A 19,123-nucleotide genomic window follows, 5' to 3' on the forward strand; every position below is an offset into this window, starting at 1 on the left:
ATCTTCTCCCCCTGCTGTCAAAATTGAAAAAAACTGCAATTGTGCGGGGCTCTGCCCACCGAGCCACGTCACTCATTCACTGTCCTCTGTGAATGGAAAACTACAAGTCCCAGCAGCCTTAGTGGCTGTCAGGTTGTAGCTCTCAACGTACTACCACAGCACTGTGAGAGTTCATTCAGTCTTCCTGTCAATAAGTATTGGCTTCTCCGTATGAGGGAGCGGACACACGGACAGGTCTGCAGGAGACCTGCATGGCATCAGCGATCTGCTGATTATTGCTGCAGTGCTTTACAGGCTCCTACAGCAAAAAATAATAAATTCACATTTTTTTTACCTGCAAAAAAATGTGCATTTATTATTTTTGTCAAAAGTGAGCTTCTCCTTTAAACAGAATCGTCACATTCAAGGCAAAATAACAGGTTCTCTTCTAAAAAGAACTTCCTCTACCAGCTGATACTCATCATTGAAGAGTTACCCTGCTTCTTTGTTACTCCTTTGGAGCCCTCCAATAGCAGGTGCTACCAAGCATGGAGGAGCATGCCACTTCATCCCAGAATGCAGTGCTCAGGCCTGAGTAGCCATTTGGCAGCTCTGAACACTGTCAGGTGGGGAGCAGGAAAGAGGTTAACCACATGTAAGCTCTGACATGATCCAAATCAGATTGTTGGAGAAACACAGGGAAAGTAATCACTGGGTATGGGGTTCTCTATACAAGAGAACCTAAATGAGCAAAGTAGCTCTATTTAAGATCTCCAATGCAAAATTCCCACTAGGCCCCCCCTACCTCTGCTGGGTTTTGCCACCACTTTATTTGGTACTCACTAAGCAGAGGGTGCTATCCAGACAAGATTGGGGGCAGAACTGCAATGAGAACCCTACACATCAAGTGCAGAGGTACTTTTTTTCATGTCCTCTGCAGTTGGGGCCCATTTTCAGCTAAAATCCCATTTTCTACACCACTATCCCAACTAAAGGTGAAATGTCAATTCTTAGTGGACTGACCCTTTAAAATTGTATGTTTATTGCTCCTGTAGAAGCTCAGTACTGCATTATGTGTATACAGCAGTTATCCTGAGCAAAGTCCCTGTCCTGCCCTTGTTATGCAAATAGCACCGGTAATGCATCATTATCCTTGAATGGCTATTTCATCTCATTTAGGTATTGTTGGATGAAATAGAATACAAAATAATTGCAAAACTGGAAGAATATTACCATTTGGTGCTAAAATAGGAACAGGTAGGAGTGAAAAGGCAATTAATCTTTTTGTTCTCACACAAAACTGCAGCGCTCAGTATTTTAATGTGTAGATACTAAATATAACCCCACACTGTGCATCTGCTACTCCTGAAGAGAGCAGAATGGCATTCTATTGTAACCTGAGCTCTAATTTTCATTACCTATGTGAACACATGCTGATCTCATTAATATTTCAGAACACACACCACCCCGTTCTGTGCTGGTGATTCACAATATGGAACTTGTATCTAGTCCAGTCGCTTTCTGCAGTGGCTCTAAGCCACCTACAGCATAAGCCAGTGACCTTCAGAAACACGAGAAGCCATTTTGAGAGCAGAACCAATGCATACAAAAGTAAACAAGTAAGCAAGGTCCTATGTTTTAAGATCTTGCAAGAAAAAAATGCCATTTTCCATTCCATTGGCCTCTTATTGCTGTATTCATGTAGACCTCTTCCTTAAAGCCAACTCCACCCCCCTTTGCAATTTTTAAAAATGTTTTTGCATACATACATTTTGTCAAGTAGCCTTATGGCCAGTCATATGACATCCTGAAGTCCTCTTCCTTCAGTGACATTGGGAAACCCTCTATACTGCAGAGAACGATGCCATGGGGTGTGTCCATGATGCCTTGGAGCTCACAGAAAATAGATTGATGCTGGGTGCCATTTATCCGAGAAGAGAACCAACGCTGGACCATGGAGGAGGACTTGAAGGGCAGCTCCAGAGCATGGAAAGAGCAAGTAGTGCTTGGTAAAGATTTTATTTTCTATTTCAGAAGAAAAAGGGGGGGCATCTACAAAAAACAATCTGGAAATTGGCTTATAAGTGAGGTTCCTCTTAAGGTTGATAGGCGTTCCTTGAGCAATAAACAATTTCTGCCTCTTAGATAAGTAACTACTGACACTAATAATCTTTTTAGCTATTTATAGGGGAGGGGGGGGGGGATTTCTTCCTACTGACCCTAAATGTAAGCAGCATTCTTATTTTAACCATAACACAAATATACTATGAGCTGTAGATAAAGTAATTATTAGCAGGGGTTCCCTGAAACTAGAAAAGTATTTCAAGGGTTCCCCCATGTTAAAAGGGTTGAAAAAAACTGCATTAAATTCTTTTGGTGAGTATCTAGACTGTAGAGGGTGGTCACACATACAGCCAACCCAACCATCCTTAGATATCTGTACTAATGAGTACATTCCTATACACAGGTCATTCATGGTTAGGTCTATGAACCAAGATGGGAGAAATGCACTGTAGAAACATAATGTTTCAACTTATAGGGGAAAACCCTTACTGTATTAACAAGACTGTCTTAAGTGGACAAGTCTTGGTATCTGTGGGTCTGTGTAGACATTAGGGTCATTGCCCAACCTGGCTGTATATGCAGAGGTTACTACCAGCTTAAGACACTGGACTAAGCTGAGCCTTTAAAAGGAAAAGTCAGGATTTGCTTATAAATCCATCTTCTCATACATATGTCTAGATCTGCTGCTCGTTTCCATAAAAGGTTCTTACTAGAGGTAAGTTACATATTTACATATTCCTAACATGCTATAAGTGTGCTTTTCAAACAAGCCCTTACTGTCTTTGAGAACTAATTGCATCAAAATGCATACATCTACAAAGTTTGCAGTAATTTTCTCAGCAACTGCCCCTGCTCCCCTCACCTAGATGTGACTTAGCCCTCCAACCTCTCATTCAATACATTTTGTATTAACGTTTTTGCTATGCTAATTTTCCATGGAAATACATGGAATTCATAAAATGTTATACCAGAGGAATTAATGACAGATTAAATCAAAATGTCCTCCAAGACTTAAATGCAAAAATTAAGGGTAGCTGGGCAGAGTATTGCAAGTGTCCTGTGTTGACCACCCAAGAGCAGAATCCCTGGTACAGGTAATATAAGATTAACATAAAATAGAGAGACGAGGGGAAACCAACATTTTAAATCTCTATTATAGGCACAGAAATGTTGCTTCTGCTTAGATAGATCCTTTAAGTGACAATTTAGAACATGCACATTCAAGAGAGGACTGATATTTGCAGGCAGTCAAAATGCATTTAAATCTCCATATCCAATGCAGAGGAAGTAACAGACCTGATGGATGGTATGAACAACAGCATGACTTCTCTCTAAAACATTTCATAATCAGGATTCCTCTACAGTGCCTAGAGCTAGGAATATACACAACCACTCCACACATCTTCTGCATAGTTTTGTCCGTTGGGAATTGCAGAGCCTAAGAAGAGTGACAACATTCAAAGAAGATTTAGTAAAAGTAAAACTATGCATCTAGGGGTAATTTCAATGTAAAAAGGCAGGATGCCAACATGACTTTACACTCAGGTTCCAGCACCATACTGATCACTATATTTCTCCATCACTTCATTCATTCATTCACTAAATAACTCAGAAGTGAGCTCAGCTATGAGGAGAGATTATATGAACTCAATTTATTCTCTCTTGAGCAGAGGAGATTAAGGGATATGATCACCATATATAAATATATACATTAAGTGGTCCATATATTGAACTTGGTGTAAAGTTGTTCACTTTCAGGTCATTACAGAAGACAAGGGAGCTTTACATCTGGAGGAAAACAGGTTTAACCACCAACGTTCTTCACAGTAAGAGCAGTGAAAATGTGAAATAGACTCCCTTGAGAACTAGTTCCGGCCAGCTTAGTAGATTGTTTTAAAAAAGAGCTGGATGTATTTCTAAATGCACAAAATATAATTGGATATTAATATTTATACGTATTAACACCAGAGATCTAGGGAATATCTGACTACCTCCTGAGGGATCGGGAAGGGTTTTTTTTTTTGCCTAACTGAGTCAAATTGGACCATGTTTATTGTGGTTTTTTGTCGACCTCTGGATCAGCTATGGGTATACAATCATGTATATGGATGTTTTCTATTTATTTATTTTTTTCTATTAGTTGAACTAGATGGACTGTACATTTTCTATTATATAAATAATATAGGATAATCATGCACAGTGGAAGAAGTTTGTGCTTTGCTTAATCAAATAGAAATTATTCTCCACTGTTCTGAAACGTGGTCCTTCTTCAGATGAACTTCAGCATGTATAAGAGCAATGTACGCACAAGCTTTCACATATCTATTGACAAGACCACGCCAACTTTGATAGAGCCTTTAACCCTTTTGCTGATACTGATGCAGCTATTACAGCGGTGGCAGCATTGGCATGTAAACAAACCCCTGGTCTCTATAGTAGCTAGGAGTTTGTTTACACTTTTATTCCTGGCTTTCTAATGGAAGTGGTTGTAGTTACTTAATCACTTCTACAGTGCTTGTAACATGCCGCCTGCAGCCATGTGTGCCAGGCTTACCTGTCCCTCTTGGGTGCCCAGGACTAGCTTGGTGGGTATCAGGATTAGGGATGAGCTCAGCCATGTTTGGATACGATCAGAACCCGCCTGAGCTGTGCCCCCAGGAAGCGGTTACTGCAGATACCAATCATAAGTGGCTGAGACATTTCCCACCCCACATCTGCATGTATACAAGGTGCATGTAAAAGTGCATGTGTGGGGCAGGAAATGTCTTGGCCACTTATGATTGGTAGTCTTACAGTGAGATTCCTGGTGGGATAGCTCAGGAAGGTTTGGAATAGTGTCAAAACACACTTGATCTCACTGCTAGTCATGTTGGAGAGCAGGTGATCTCCTGTGTGAAGTAAAAGGCTGAGACCGCTTGAGCAATTCTGTGTTCATAGATGTCAAACCCTATTCCCTCTGGGCAGGGAAGAAGCTGTATGGGAAGTCAGTGCAGAGACAACATTGAGGATCTTATAGACCCCTGATGTCTCTTTAAAAGATAACCTATCACTTGCAGTATGCTATGACATAGGGCACTTATAATAGCAAACAATTTAAGTAGAAAAGAAAAAAAGGTTGAAACAGTTAAAATAAATACAACCCCCCCCCCCACAAAACAAAAGACAAATCATTACCCAAGGAAAATTTGAGGTATCAGTCTTTGGCCATTTGTGTGTGCATACAATTTTGAGACTTCAGAGGTTTGGTATTTACAAACTTACCTAAACTTACCTTTCATATTTTAGCAAAAATTTGTGGATTATATTGTGTGCACTAAAATTGAGCATATTTCTTTTTTAAAATATAGATTGCAGTTGCACAAATATCGTGTGACATAAAATAACTGCAACTACCATCATTTTATTCTACAGGGCTTCCACTTTTAGAAAATATGTAACATTTCTGGGCTTTAAGCGCACTTTCATGTACAAAATGTGCACTGCAAAATTGGGCATAGCAGCGATTTCAGCTCCAGCTGGGGGAGGTTAAACACAGATCTTAATAGGCATGGAAACACCTGCCATTGTCACCTCGAGGTAGAATCAACTTACTTAAAATGAAACTCTTGCCTGTTATACTTTACTTCCTTCATAGCTCGCCAATATAGGTTCCACCTTTTTTTAAAGAAAACTAGAAGGCCTCTTTACTCCTTTTTGTGACCATCTTCTCATCCTAGAATAGGTCTGCGTACTCTTCAAGAGCCACTAGGACAGGGTAGCCTTGCCTTACCGAATCTCTTTAAATATTTCTTAGCGGGCGAGATGGTATTTGTGTGCCGTTGGCTGGTGAGATGAAGGGAATGCAGCTACGGTCCTGGAGGTGGCCTTAGTAGGATCTTACCTGTTTAGGGGTCCCAAGTGGTCTGCCCCTATGATGGGTTCCATGAAGGTCACTCTATGGGCATGGGACAACGTTCAGAGTATCATGCAGCCTGAGGAGGTTGGGTGCTCACCATCTACCCCTCTTTGGTATAACCCCCGTCGCCCGCATTTTGGTAGCATTCCTGACCCTATTATGTGGGCTGGCAGGAGAAACAAACAAATCCAAGATATTGTAGGGGCAGGCAGGCCTTTGATGAATAGAAATCTAAGTTTCAACTTCCAAATCAGTACCTGTTTTGTTACTTACAGTCATGACATGCCTTTATATTCCAGTTTGGTACCACTCTCCTACAGACTCGATCTTCAGATCTAGAGAGGTTGTTGGGATCAGGTGGGCTTAGGAAAACTCTGTCTGAGGTCTACAAGAGCTTTTTTACGGTCAGACCTAAGCCCCTTGAAAGGTGCAGAAAGGGGTGTATGTCAATGATACCCAATTTCCAGGGAGACGACTGGGATGATATGTGGGACTATCCCTTCCACCACTTGGTGTAGGCCTGGGACCACCTCATTCAGTAAAAAATACTGCATAGAATCTATTACAAACTTGCCAAATTGGCTGAAATTTATAACACCTGTTTGCGGTGTGGGCACTCTTCGGCAGATTTTGAGCATGTCTTCTGGAACTGTCCACGCATACAAGTTTTTGGCAGGGGGTGGTCCGAGCTCTTGAAAACCTCCCTCACTGCTCTTCAGGTATGACTTTTTCTGAATGCCTACTGGACATGGTGGAGGAGTTGGTGAATTTCAGGGCTCAGAAAACCCTTTTTACCATAACCTTATTTTATGCTCGTAAGGCAATTGTATTGAAATGGACAGGCAGGGGCCCCCACTCTTGCCTTTTGGAAGTCGCTCATGAACAAGGCTTTGCTACTGTATAAGGCCACCTACATAAATAGAGGCTGGCCTAAGAAATGTAAAATAGTATAGCATAGCTGGGTCTCTGATAAATCAGTTCTTTCATGAGGCGGTCATGGTGTGACAGTCAGCTCATGCAGACTCTCTCTCTCTGGGTGTATTGCCATTTAAAAGAAAATTTTCACCCAAATCCATCCACGGTTTTATTTTGCCCTGGAAGTATAGCTTTGGCGTAGTCAATCATGCTGTGTGGTAGATGTCACATTGCACTTCTGTCTACTTTAACTTCTGGGCATGATTCATTACTAGAGCATTACTTTTGGCGGCATTGCACGGCGGTGTGGAATTCCACAATGTTTTTTTTGTTTGTACTAGGTTTTGCAACCTTTATGTGCAAAATCAATAAAGTTTCCACAAAAAAAAACACAGATCTTAAGGGAAATTAACGGTTATTTTAAAGAAAAAAAACAAAACAAAAACCCCCTACAGAACTTGAGCGGATTTAAACTGTCATTTTAGAGAATCTATCAGCAGGGTTCAGCACAATTTGAAACTTGTTAAAAGCCTGCTAGCAGTTATTTAAAGTAGTGGTCAGCACTCCCATTAAGTTATAAATTGTAACATCTGATAATGGAACTCAAGTTTTCTTTAAGGGCTTTAAAAAAAAAAAAACTGCTTGGTGCTTGCTAAAAGCTTTACAAATGCTTTGGAAAAAGCTTGCTGTAACACGCTTTTATATAGGCCAAAGCCCCTGTGAACAAGACCTAATCGCTGACAAATTTAGGAATGCAAATTATCATCTAAAACGTGTCCCATGCAGCTAAGGCCTTAATGCAGTGTACACCTGCAGGTACTATTAAAATGGAGCGGTCATTGCCAGCCTGCTTTTAAATCTGCAAGCTTTGGGCAGTTATTCTTCTGTTCTGCTACTTATTCACTGACTGAGAACACGTATTCACTTTTGAACTCAAGATTTGTGTTCTGGCAATTTTAGAAATATATTTGATTAAAAATAAAAATCACATATCTAGCTTAACCACTTGAGTGCTGGCCTTGATATACCTCTGCAGTACCAGGCCATTGTACAGTTTTCAGTGCTGTTGTACTTTGACTCACAATTACTCAATCATGCAACACTGTAACCGAATAACTGTATATCATTATGAGACAGATAAAGCTTTCTTTTGGTGGTATTTAAAGTATGACTAAAAGGCATAACTATATTCTTTAGTTTTGGACAAAGTAGAGATGGATTCGAACACCTACTAGGTTTTTATAGCCGTCTGTGGCCCTGTTGGGGAGATTTACCCTATGTTTCCTGTTTACCCTTAGGATTGAAAATGAAAGTAAAAGAAATCCCACATTTTGGGTTGTCCCAGGAAAAGTAAAAACGGGATATTTTTCAGTGGGGACACTAGTTCTGGTGACCTGGGAGGTCCCCAATGAATCCCCTTAATTTGCAGAGATTTTCTAACTTCTTGTTTTGGCCATCGGACAGGAAGTGAAGGTAAATCTCCCTAACGGGACACAAAAAAATAAACTTACAAGGGTTATAACCCTTCCTTATTCTATTCAAAATGTAAAGTTTTGCCTATAGTTCCACTTTAACCACTTCAAGTCCGGACACTTTTACCCCCTTCCAGTCCAGGCCAATTTTCAGCACAATCACACTTTGAATGACAATTGCGCGGTCATGCAACACTGTACCCATACAAATTTTTTTAGATGTTTTTTGAGACAGATAAAGCTTTATTTTGGTGGTATTTATTCACCACTGGGATTTTTCGTTTTTTTGTTATATAATGTAAATGTCCAAAAAGTTTGAAAAAAAAGTGTTTTTCTTATAAAATTTTGCAAATAAATCTCTTCATAAATCTTGGCTAAAATTTATTAACTTATCTTTTTAGTAAAAAAAAACAAAAACAAAATTAGTGTATAACCAAAAATTTTATTTTTTTTAAATTTATTTTTTTACATACTGTCACCCTAGCAGTATAGTGTCACCAGTTATGAAGATTTTTTTTTTTTTTTACACTGATTGCTTTTACACCCATAAAGGCTGTAAAAGCAATCATTTCTCCTTCTCTCTGGCTGCATTCTTGCAGCCATTGAGTAATACTGTGTGAGCTGTGATTGGTCAAAGCTTGTCACATGGTACAAGGCTGTTGTGAATAGCCTTGTACCATGTGACCTCTGTGATCATTTACAGATTTCAGAAGTGACATCTTGCTTACTACTCTTCATGTGATCACTGATTGGCCAATCAGTGATCACATGATTGGGACCTCACACAGATATCCCGTAGAATGATCGGTGTTCCACTGTCTCCGGGAGCGGGCACAAGCAGGGGGTGGGGAGGCCGTTTATAAACGGCCACCTGCCCCTGCACTGCCGCCGTCCGGCCGTTTATATAAAATGGCTGGACAGGAAGTGGTTCATAACCATTCGGTTTTGATTTTTTTTTTTTAAATATATACTGTAAATGATAAAAATTGGATTTTTTGTTACTCACTGTAAATCCCTTTCGGAGTTCATTGATGGATACAGCCTTTCATAATCCATGACCAAACAGGGATGTCCCGAAACAGTGCCACAACGAAGGATGGGCAAACCAACTGAGAAAAATCCCAGGGCAACCTGATAGTCCTAAACAGCTGCCTGCAAAACTTTGTGGCCAAAGCTAGCATCAAAAGATGCCAACACATCAACTTTCTAGAAATTTTGTAAATATGTGCACAGAATACCAGGTTGCTGCTTTGCAAACTTGAGAAACAGATGGCTGATATTGGAATGTCCAGGAGGTGGAGTGCACCACCATGGATTTGGCACAATCGTCTGCCAAATCCAACAATGAATAGTGGCAGAAGAGGCCACTATACCTTTCCTCAGACTGTCTGTGAGCACAAAAGAGAACTGGACCGCTGAAAGGTGGCCAACACTGAAAGGTACACGCAAATTGTGTGTACCACGTCCAAGGACTGCAAAGCCACTTCCTTAGGGTGCGAAAGCCGAGGACACAAGGAGGGAAGGACAATATCCTCAATCAAGTGGAAATCTGACACGTTCTTCAAAAGAAAAGGAGATGGTCAAAGCACTACCTTGTCCTTGTGCAATATCAGATAAGGCAGCTTAAAGGGCAAAGTTGCCAATTCTTACACCTGCCATGCCGAAGTGATAGAGGAAGGCAAGAGCATAAGCAAAGGAACATTCCAAATACTCTCGAAAGGAGGCTTCTGAAGGGCTGAGAACACCAAATTCAAGTCCAATGGTGACAGCGGGAAGCACCACATGACAAACCCCCAGATAAATGATATAAATGCGTGACCAAAAGAATGTGTGGCCAAGGGATGCTGAAAGAAAACAGCCAGAGCAGAGACTTGACCCTTAAAAAGTACACATGGCAGGCTTCTAATCAATGTCACGTTGCAGGAAAGCCAACACCCGAGCCACCAAGAAGGAGTGAGGATGGAACTCCAAAAATTCATACCAAACTATATAAGCTTTTCGACAATGCGACAATAAATAAAGGTGCAATTATAAATCTTCCTTGGAGGTATACTTACAATCCTTAGTCGGAATCACTGAGCAATACAACCCCGTCCTTTAGGACCTGGCTTTCAATGCCATGCCATCAAAGCCAGCGACGGTAAAGCAAGGTGGAAGACCGGGCCTGCAGCAGAAGGTCCTCGCGAAGAGGCAGCCGCCAGGTCACCAAATGCACCATGTCAGCGTACCAGGTGAGTGCAGTCCGGAGTCACCAGAATGACTGGTATTTCTTTGGCTTCTATCCTGTGCAGCAGGCGATGAATCAGCCAATGGGTCAGAAAGGAGAATATGAGATTCTACTGATCCCATGGTGCCACCAGCAGAACCATCACGTCCAGCAAAAACTTCAGAACCTTCTGGTTGAGGCAAGACATCAGAATATCCAAGTCCGGAGTCCCCTAACAAACACAAAACTGATGGAACACCTCCAGGTGCAGGGACACCTGGAATGTGTACGGTGGACAGAGGTGGAACAAACCTTTCTGCCCATTGTAGGATGTGAGACTTCTCCAGCGCTGCTACTGCATTACTTTTGCCTCCCTGAGGGTTGCTTTGTTCAACTGGATCCTGATTGGTAGACCCTTCCAATGTGTCAGTGACAACTTGATCGCTCAAAGCTCCAGGACGTTGATGGCCAATCAAGCTTTTTCTGGAGTCCATTGACCCTGAGCCAAGGCTGATCCTTGGACTCCTTCCCATCCCCACAGACTGGATTCCATCATGACCACAGTCCAGTTAAGGGGAAGGAAGGGCTTTTTGGTCCATAGAGACAGAAATCGGCACCACCAGAGAAGAGAGGTCCTCATCAACCACTCCAGATTAATTCAGTTGTCCATGGAAGCAGAAGACCTGTTCCATTTGGATAGGATTTCGTTCTGCAGTTCTCATATGGAACTGGGCATACAAAACTGCTTCAAAAAAGGTAGCCACCTAAAACCTGCATACAAAAAAAAAATGCAGGGAGGGCCACATGCAAGACAAAAGCTGCCGGATCACCTACCAGAGCTTCTGGAGTTTGATCAATGGGAGAAACACTTTGGCCTGCGCCAAATCAAGATTCAGCCTCAGATACTCCAAGTGCGTGGATGGAGTCAACACAGACTTCCTGAGGTTCATGATCCACTCCAAGTCCTGTGGAGAACGCATGGTGATCTCCATGCTGTCCCTCATGGGACAAATTAGTTCCTGCACATAGAAGCAAGTTGTCCACATAATAGATCACAGAGATCCCCGTTGTCTCAGTATGGCCAGAACCAATGCCAAGACCTTTGTAAACAACCGGGGAGCGGAGGTCATATCAAAGGACAACATTACAAATTGATGATGTGCATCCCCATTAGCAAAGCGTAGGAAGTGCTGATGTCCTTCGTAAATGTGAAGGTAATTGTCAATGTCTAGGCTAGAAAATCCCCCTGGTGAAGGAAGGCCACCACGAGCGAATGGATACCAACTTGAACTTGTGAACCCGGATGAAGGAATTCAGGGTCTTGACATCCAGTATCAGGTGAACCCTGTCTGACTTGCAAACTTGAACAGATTGGCGTAAAATCCCTGGAATCGCTCGGACTCAGGGACCGGGACAATCACTCCTTGAAGGAGCAGGTACTGCACTGCCCCGTATAGAGCCCGCAGGCACGCTGGCGAAAGATGCAGATTGGAGGGAAAAAACCTATCCAGCGGAAATAAAAATTTTGTAGCCTGAAAGAATGATTTCATGGACTTGTTGGGGATGAGGGATGTCCACGGGCCCAGAAACCAGCAAAAATCGACCCCCCCCCCCCCAGAAATGGGTGGGGCGAACCTTGATGCTGAGGACTTATCTGCATGGAGGGCTTCTGGGGCCATGAGCGCTTGATGCCTCCCATGGGAGTCTTGAAGGTTTTGGAGCCCTTGACCGAGGACCCGGGGAACTAAAAATCCACATATTTGCTGTGATGACCGGCCCAGCCTTCCTAAGCAACAAGGAAGGTACTCTCCACACTCATAATTTGCTTGATAATGTCATTCAGTTCCACATGTGCTTGGGGCTTCTGGCTAGAAGTCAAGGCTTGTCACAGAAAACTGGCCCATTCGGTCACAGGCCAAAGCACCAATCTAGCCATGGTGAACATAAAAACGGCCCATCGCCTCTGCTCTGCAGGGTCCTTAAAAGAGGGGGATTCCTCAACCAGAATCACCATGACCTTGTTAAGCCTAGAAATGGGGGGATCCACTACAGGGGAAGAGGTACACTTCTTCAGAACGGCCTCCTCAAAGGGGTAACTTACTGTGAAGCACTTAGGGAGTACAAACGGATGCATTGGATGACCCCCAGTCCTTGTAGACAAAAGTGTCCAAATAAGCAGGCTAAGGAAAGACCTTAGTAGCCCAAGCCAGCCAGGCCATGGTGCCTGTTTTGGGCTCAGAACAGTCCAAAGTCGAGGGTGACTGCGAAGGGGTTGCTTCTTGCTTGCCTTGCATTTGTACACCGCCTCCATGTGGGAGATGAGCAACTCCAGGAAAGCAGATGTAGCAGCATGCTCCTGAGGCTACATAAGGACACCCTGGTTGGCACTGCCGCAGTTAGGGACTACACAGGGGAACAGGGCAGGAGAGAACACCCCAAGCTAGTCCAGCAAAGAGAAAGAGGACCCCCTCAAGGGAGAATCACCACAACCTCCTGGAGCTGCTAGAGTTGCCCATGTATCCTGCATGCCATGTCCCTCCAGAGCTGCACGCCAGGAGCCCCAGGAGCTTCCCCCACACCCCAGATACACAGGACACAGGAGAGAGCTGCCGCTGGCTGCGCAAAAATAGGTGCTCAAGACTATCCTCAGCCCAGATAGGCACTTGGTCACAGGCAAAATGGTCACCATGCATGCTCAGCCTAAGGATATCTCCAAAATCACTGGGAAAATGGTGGCCGTGGCTCCAAAAACATGGCCACCAGCCGACCAGAACAATATGGCCGCAACAGAGCCCCCAGACCCCAAAGGAGACTCAAAAACCACCAGGCAGCAAGCAGCCCCACCCTTCAATGCCCCCCCCCAGGGGTGCCAAGGTGGATCGACCAACAAACTTACAGGGGGCCAACAACAAAGCAGTCATTGCATACTTGGCAGGCCACAGGCCAGATACCACCACTGCAGCCAGCAAAGCACCCTATCCCGCGAACCAGGCCCGGAGGGGGAGGGATCGACCACCCCAGGGAGTACTTGTGTCCCACACCGCATCTAGAGATGGAAGAGGGGGGCATCTACTTACCAATCCAAAGGAGCATGAGGGTAAGGCTCCCATGACAGATCTTCCTTTCCACCGAAGTGGGGGGCTGTCGGCTAGGGGTAACAGACTATAGGTGCGCAGTCATGTGCGTCCCCGTGAAATGTTTAACTTGCTGGCCAGCCTGGTCCAGAATGGGGCATGTTGCGGCCAATCGAGCGTGGAGCTAGTGGTCTGCGTGCGTTTGCTGGTCAGACTGGGATGACCACTGGATAGAAATGATCCAGCCCGCCTGTTGATAGAAGATCTCTGTGGGAAAAAGAAAAAATCATAGGAAAAAAGCTATGGAACCACAAGCCCCAGCATAAAATCAGGTCCATACTCCTGAAAACACTATGCAGAATGACTGGTTTGCCTATAGCAGAGAAAGGGCTTTATGCCCAGACAGGACTGCCCAAGGGAGGTGCTGAGTTGTTTTTTTTCGTGTAGTGTCCTACTCCTGTAGGCAGGGCTATAAATCCCTGTTTGTTCATGAATTAGGAAGAAAGGCTCCGTCCGTCAATCAGCATAAGAGAAAGAACAAACTTTTTTTAAAAAATAAAAGATGTATTGCATTTCTTATGGCTCAAAAAATGCCTCCAGATTAGTTTATTACATAGCATATACAGTGGAGCAAGTCAGAGTGCAGGGGTCAGAAGAGCTCACAGATTTCTCTGGTCAGCAGATAGCACCCCTTTTTGGTGGTGGTCAGTGGAGAGTGCCCCTTTAAAAGTTAGCACCCAGTGGGTGCCTCCATTAATGATGGTGATCAGTGGCGAGTGTCCCATAACACCGGTGGTAATGTGTGGCAAAATGCCACCTGTGTGCTCCCTGGTTGTGGTCATTGCGTGCCATGCCCACCCCTTCCAATTGATCATTGTGCCCTCATTTAATTGGTGGTTAGTGAGAGCAGTAGGACTTACACAGCTAAGGTTTCTCCTGCTTGTTCTTGTAAGAATGGATGTGGATAGGCAGCAGATGAGGAAGAGGTGGGAGCTCAGATGTAAACACAAGCTAATTGGCCATCACAGCGTCCAGCTCGCTCAGCGCCTTTTGTCTGTGATGCAAGCTGTCCAATGACAGGTCCATAACAGACACTGAATGGGCGCACTGGCCACGTATTCCTTATTTCTGCAGTGCAATTTATAAACAGCATTTATTTTTTTTTCTTACAATACGGCAGTAGGGAGGTGATTACGGAGATTGTCACTGTAGAGATGGGGGGCAGCAGGCTGTTGAAAGGTAGTTTAGGCACCTAGAGCTGGACGTGCCAGTAGCGGCTTTCCTAGCACAACCACATCTCAGGACGTTCTGGCATGCTCAAGCACTTTCTGACAAAGTTTGCCACCCAGCCTTCTTGCCTCCTATACATTCTCATTGGTCAGTGAAGCTGTCAATCAGTACTTTACCAAGCAGTAACACGAATGATTATCACGTACAGAGTGACCATAGGTAGGGGCATATATAGGCTTCTATGTGCTACGACCCATAACATTACATTAAATAGTATAATCTGAACACACAAAGCAAAGGCCAAATGCGGACTTTAGAGGCACTGAGACAAAAATATTTATTAATATCACTTTATTATAGGAATGTACGCCATACACATCAGTTACATACATGTTACTCCGCTAAGAATACAAGACTCCCATGGGGAGGGGGTAGAGTATTCTATGCTGGTTACAAAACTCTTCAAATATTTTTCTTATTAAAATTGACACGAATGTATAAATCAAGTCCCCATAGGAGGGTTGTTTTCAAAATCTTCCAAAGGTAAAGGCTGTAAGATTGATGTGAACATCGATTTTAAAGCCCAAAAGGTTACTATATAGTATTCACTGAAGTAATAAATGTAGATAAATATTATTATACAGTAATATATAAGGGCCTCAAAATTATCCACTCGACTCCAATGGTTGCTACGTAATATATATAAAACCTTGTTGTAATACAAGCAAAGGATGAAGCAATGGGGAGGATAGAATCAATATGGTGCACTACCTCAATTCTACAAAGTAGGAATAGCCCAAGCAGCTGGGGTAGTAGAGCCAATACATCTCTAAAAGAGGGTATAGTCCACAGCCAGTTCCGCCCTGAACGTTTCCTGTAGTGGAGCCCACTATGGGCTTACCTAGAAATAGAGCTACCCTGCTCTTGGGGACTGCCAGATGAATTGGGGGTGTCAGATGAAGGAACCACACACACTCCGTCCCGCTGTCTGCTCTGTAACCGATACCTCAAGTAACTGCTGAAGAAGTGTTAATGTCGCAAAACATGTTGAGTAACTACTATGTAATTACCCATATCGACATTTGATTTATGTCTTTTGATATCTTTACTGGGATACGGTACATTTGTGTCAATTTTAATAAGAAAAATATTTGTAGAGTTTTGTAACTAGCATAGAATACTCTACCCCCTCCCCATGGGAGTCTTATATTCTTAGCGGAGTAACATGTATGTAACTGATGTGTATGTGTACATTCCTATAATAAAGTGATTTTAAAACATATTATTATTATACAGGTTTTATATAGCGCCAACAGTTTGCTCAGCACTTTACAATATAACGGGAGGCAATACAGTAACAATACAATTCAATACAAGAGGGATTTGAGGGCCCTGCTCCTTGGAGCTTACAATCTAGGAGGGAGGGGCTAGTGGTACAAAAGGTAGTAACTGTGGGGGATGGACTGGTTGGAAGAGTAAAAGATTCCAGTATTAGCCGAGGGCAGGATAGGCTTCCCTGAAGAGATAGGTTTTCAGAGATCACCTAAAAGTGAGCAGAGTAGGCGATAGTCTGATAAATTGGGGTAGAGAGTTCCAGAGGATGGGGGAAGTCCTGGAGACGAGCATGGAAGGAGGAGACAAGGGAGCTAGAGAGTAGGTCTTGCAAGGAGCGGTTTGTACGGTTTGGGTGATATTTAGAGACAAGATCGGTGATGTAATTTGGGGCAGAGTTATAAATGGCTTTATACGTTGTTAGTGTTTTGAATGTTATCCGTTGGGCAACGGGAAGCCAGTGGAGGGATATTTTTGTCAAAATTATTTTTGACAAAAAACATTTTTGTCGCAGTGCCTCTAAAGTCCACAATTGACCTTTGCTTTATGTGTTCGGATTATTCAATTTACCAAGTAGTATGTGTAGAGGTGGAGCTTTCTGGCAAGCTCAGACAATACTCTCACGTTTGGTAGTTTGGAGTTTCTTGTCATGACTGAAAAAAAGCACCAGAGGGCTGCTTTAGGCATGCACAGGTCCACTTAGGTGTCTATTTCAGACCTGCTGCAGTTTGCCCTCCATGTGCCATATTCTCTTTAAAGGCTTAGTCCTTTTCTTCTACTTTTGCTTAGTAAATGCTGATGATCAATGTATATTTACTAATTGCTGCAATTGAGCCTACAGGAGTGCTGCACCCACAATATGTGTGTTGTGGGTGCAATACACAGGCTCTTCCAATGTTTTCCCCCAGCCTCAGGTGTGTATGGAGGTACAGATTTGGGTTAGGGGAATTGCAGCTGGATTACAAGGGTGTGAGGGGGAAGGGATCGCTGTCATGGCTCTGCATAGTCTCTCTGCAGCAGTACTAGTAATGTAATGCCAACAATTCTAGGCTGGAATGATGGATCTGTGTGGACGGAGCCGAGCACAATCGTGCCAAATTCAAAGACACACAGGGAAGTTCAATAAACTTTTCGGCAGTAAGGCTCTTTTAAAATAGACTATTTTAGAAATATTTCACCAAGCCTTCTGACTAATTTTTATTACATTCAATCTGCCACTATGACAGATTCTAAATAAATTTCAACATACAGGGAGACGCTAGAGAGCATTATGTGCTAGTGAGCCTTAATGCATGACATTTTCCTGTACAAGACTCCATGGTTACTATGAAGCCGGCAGCTGTGGGCACCATAGCAACCGATCATTCATCCTATGCCCCCATTCAGCTGCCAGCTTGGAGATTACCTTGCAGGTGGCTGAAAGTAAACAAAGGAGGGCAGAGATCCTGGTGATACCATTGTCTAAATATGGTTGTTGCCATATTTGAACAGTGAGGTCACCAGCACCCTCACTCCTTTGATCACTTTCAGCCGTTGGCCAGAGAAGCTCCCTCCTGGTAGCTTGATGGGACTGGATAGGAGTCACCTGATGCTATGACACTGCCCACTGCACAGCCAACAGTGTCCTAGCTAGCATGGGGCTGAATATGCACCGAGGACAGAGTGAAGAATCAGCTCTACAGGAGACAGACCCTCAAAACTATGAGTCTTAATAATATTGTCCCCCAAAAAATGCTCCTCTTCAATCTCACCAGACTTGGGAAAAAGCCAACAAGGAGGAATACATGAGCAACATAAAGGCCTTGCTGCCCACTTCAGATCGGGGAAATCCACAAACAAGAACTGAAACAGAGACAAACAGGCATACCAGCCTTGAGCATTATCGTGAGACACAAATACAGGCATGAAATCAATGTGATCGGTACCCATTCGCAGGGGTTTATATTATGTGTTTCAAGGGCAGTGCCCTCTTCATCAGAGCCCTGAGCTTATTTTAGATCTTATATTTCATTACAGCGGGTAAAATATGTATTGAACATGTCACAAATTTTCTAGGTGGTATTAACATGAAATTTTCACGTCAGTAAATACCCATGCAATCCATAAATAGAAAGAAACCAAAATAAAAGTTCAGAAATTAAGTTGTGTAACAAAATGAGATGACACAGGGAAAAAAAAGTATTGAACACATGAAGAAAGAGAGGTGCAAAAAGGCATGGAAAGCCAAGACACCAGCTGAAATCTATCAGTAATTAGAAAGCAATCCTGCCCCTTGTCAGTGCAAACTAATATCAGCTGGTTCAGTCTCAACCAATGGCCTATAAAAAGGTGTCTCTAAGAAACATCTCATGATGGGTTAAAGCAAAACGCTCTCAAGACCTTCACAACCTTATTGTTGCAAAACATACTGATGGCGTTGGTTACAAACGGATTTCTAAACTTCTGAATGTTCCAGTGTTGAGGCCATAATCCAGAAGTGGAAAGAATATTATTTCACCATGAACCCAGGACCAGGAGCTCCTCGCAAGATTTCTGACAGAGGAGTAAAAATAATTATCAGAAGACGTGTCCAAGAGCCAAGAACCACTTGTGGAGAGCTACAGAAAGACCTGGAATTAGCAGGTAAAATTGTAATGCACTCAATTGCCATGGCCTGTATGCACGCTCACCACGCAAGACTCCATTGCTGAAGAAAAAGCATGTTGAAGCTTGTTTAAACTTTGCTGCACAACATTTAGACAAGGCTGTGAAATACTGGGAGAATGTAGTCTGGCCAGATGAGACCAAAATTGAACCCTGTGGATACTATAATATACACCATGTTTGGAGGTCAAATCACCCCAAAAACCCCATACCAACAGTGAAGTTTGGTGGTGGGAACATCATGGTGTGGGGCGGTTTTTCAGCATACAGTACTGGCAAACTTCATATCATTGAAGGAAGGATGAATGGAAAA

Source organism: Staurois parvus, unplaced genomic scaffold (assembly GCF_062004578.1).
Source record: "Staurois parvus isolate SC_StPar_1 unplaced genomic scaffold, SC_StPar_1.0 ptg000902l, whole genome shotgun sequence".
Taxonomy (NCBI): domain Eukaryota; kingdom Metazoa; phylum Chordata; class Amphibia; order Anura; family Ranidae; genus Staurois; species Staurois parvus.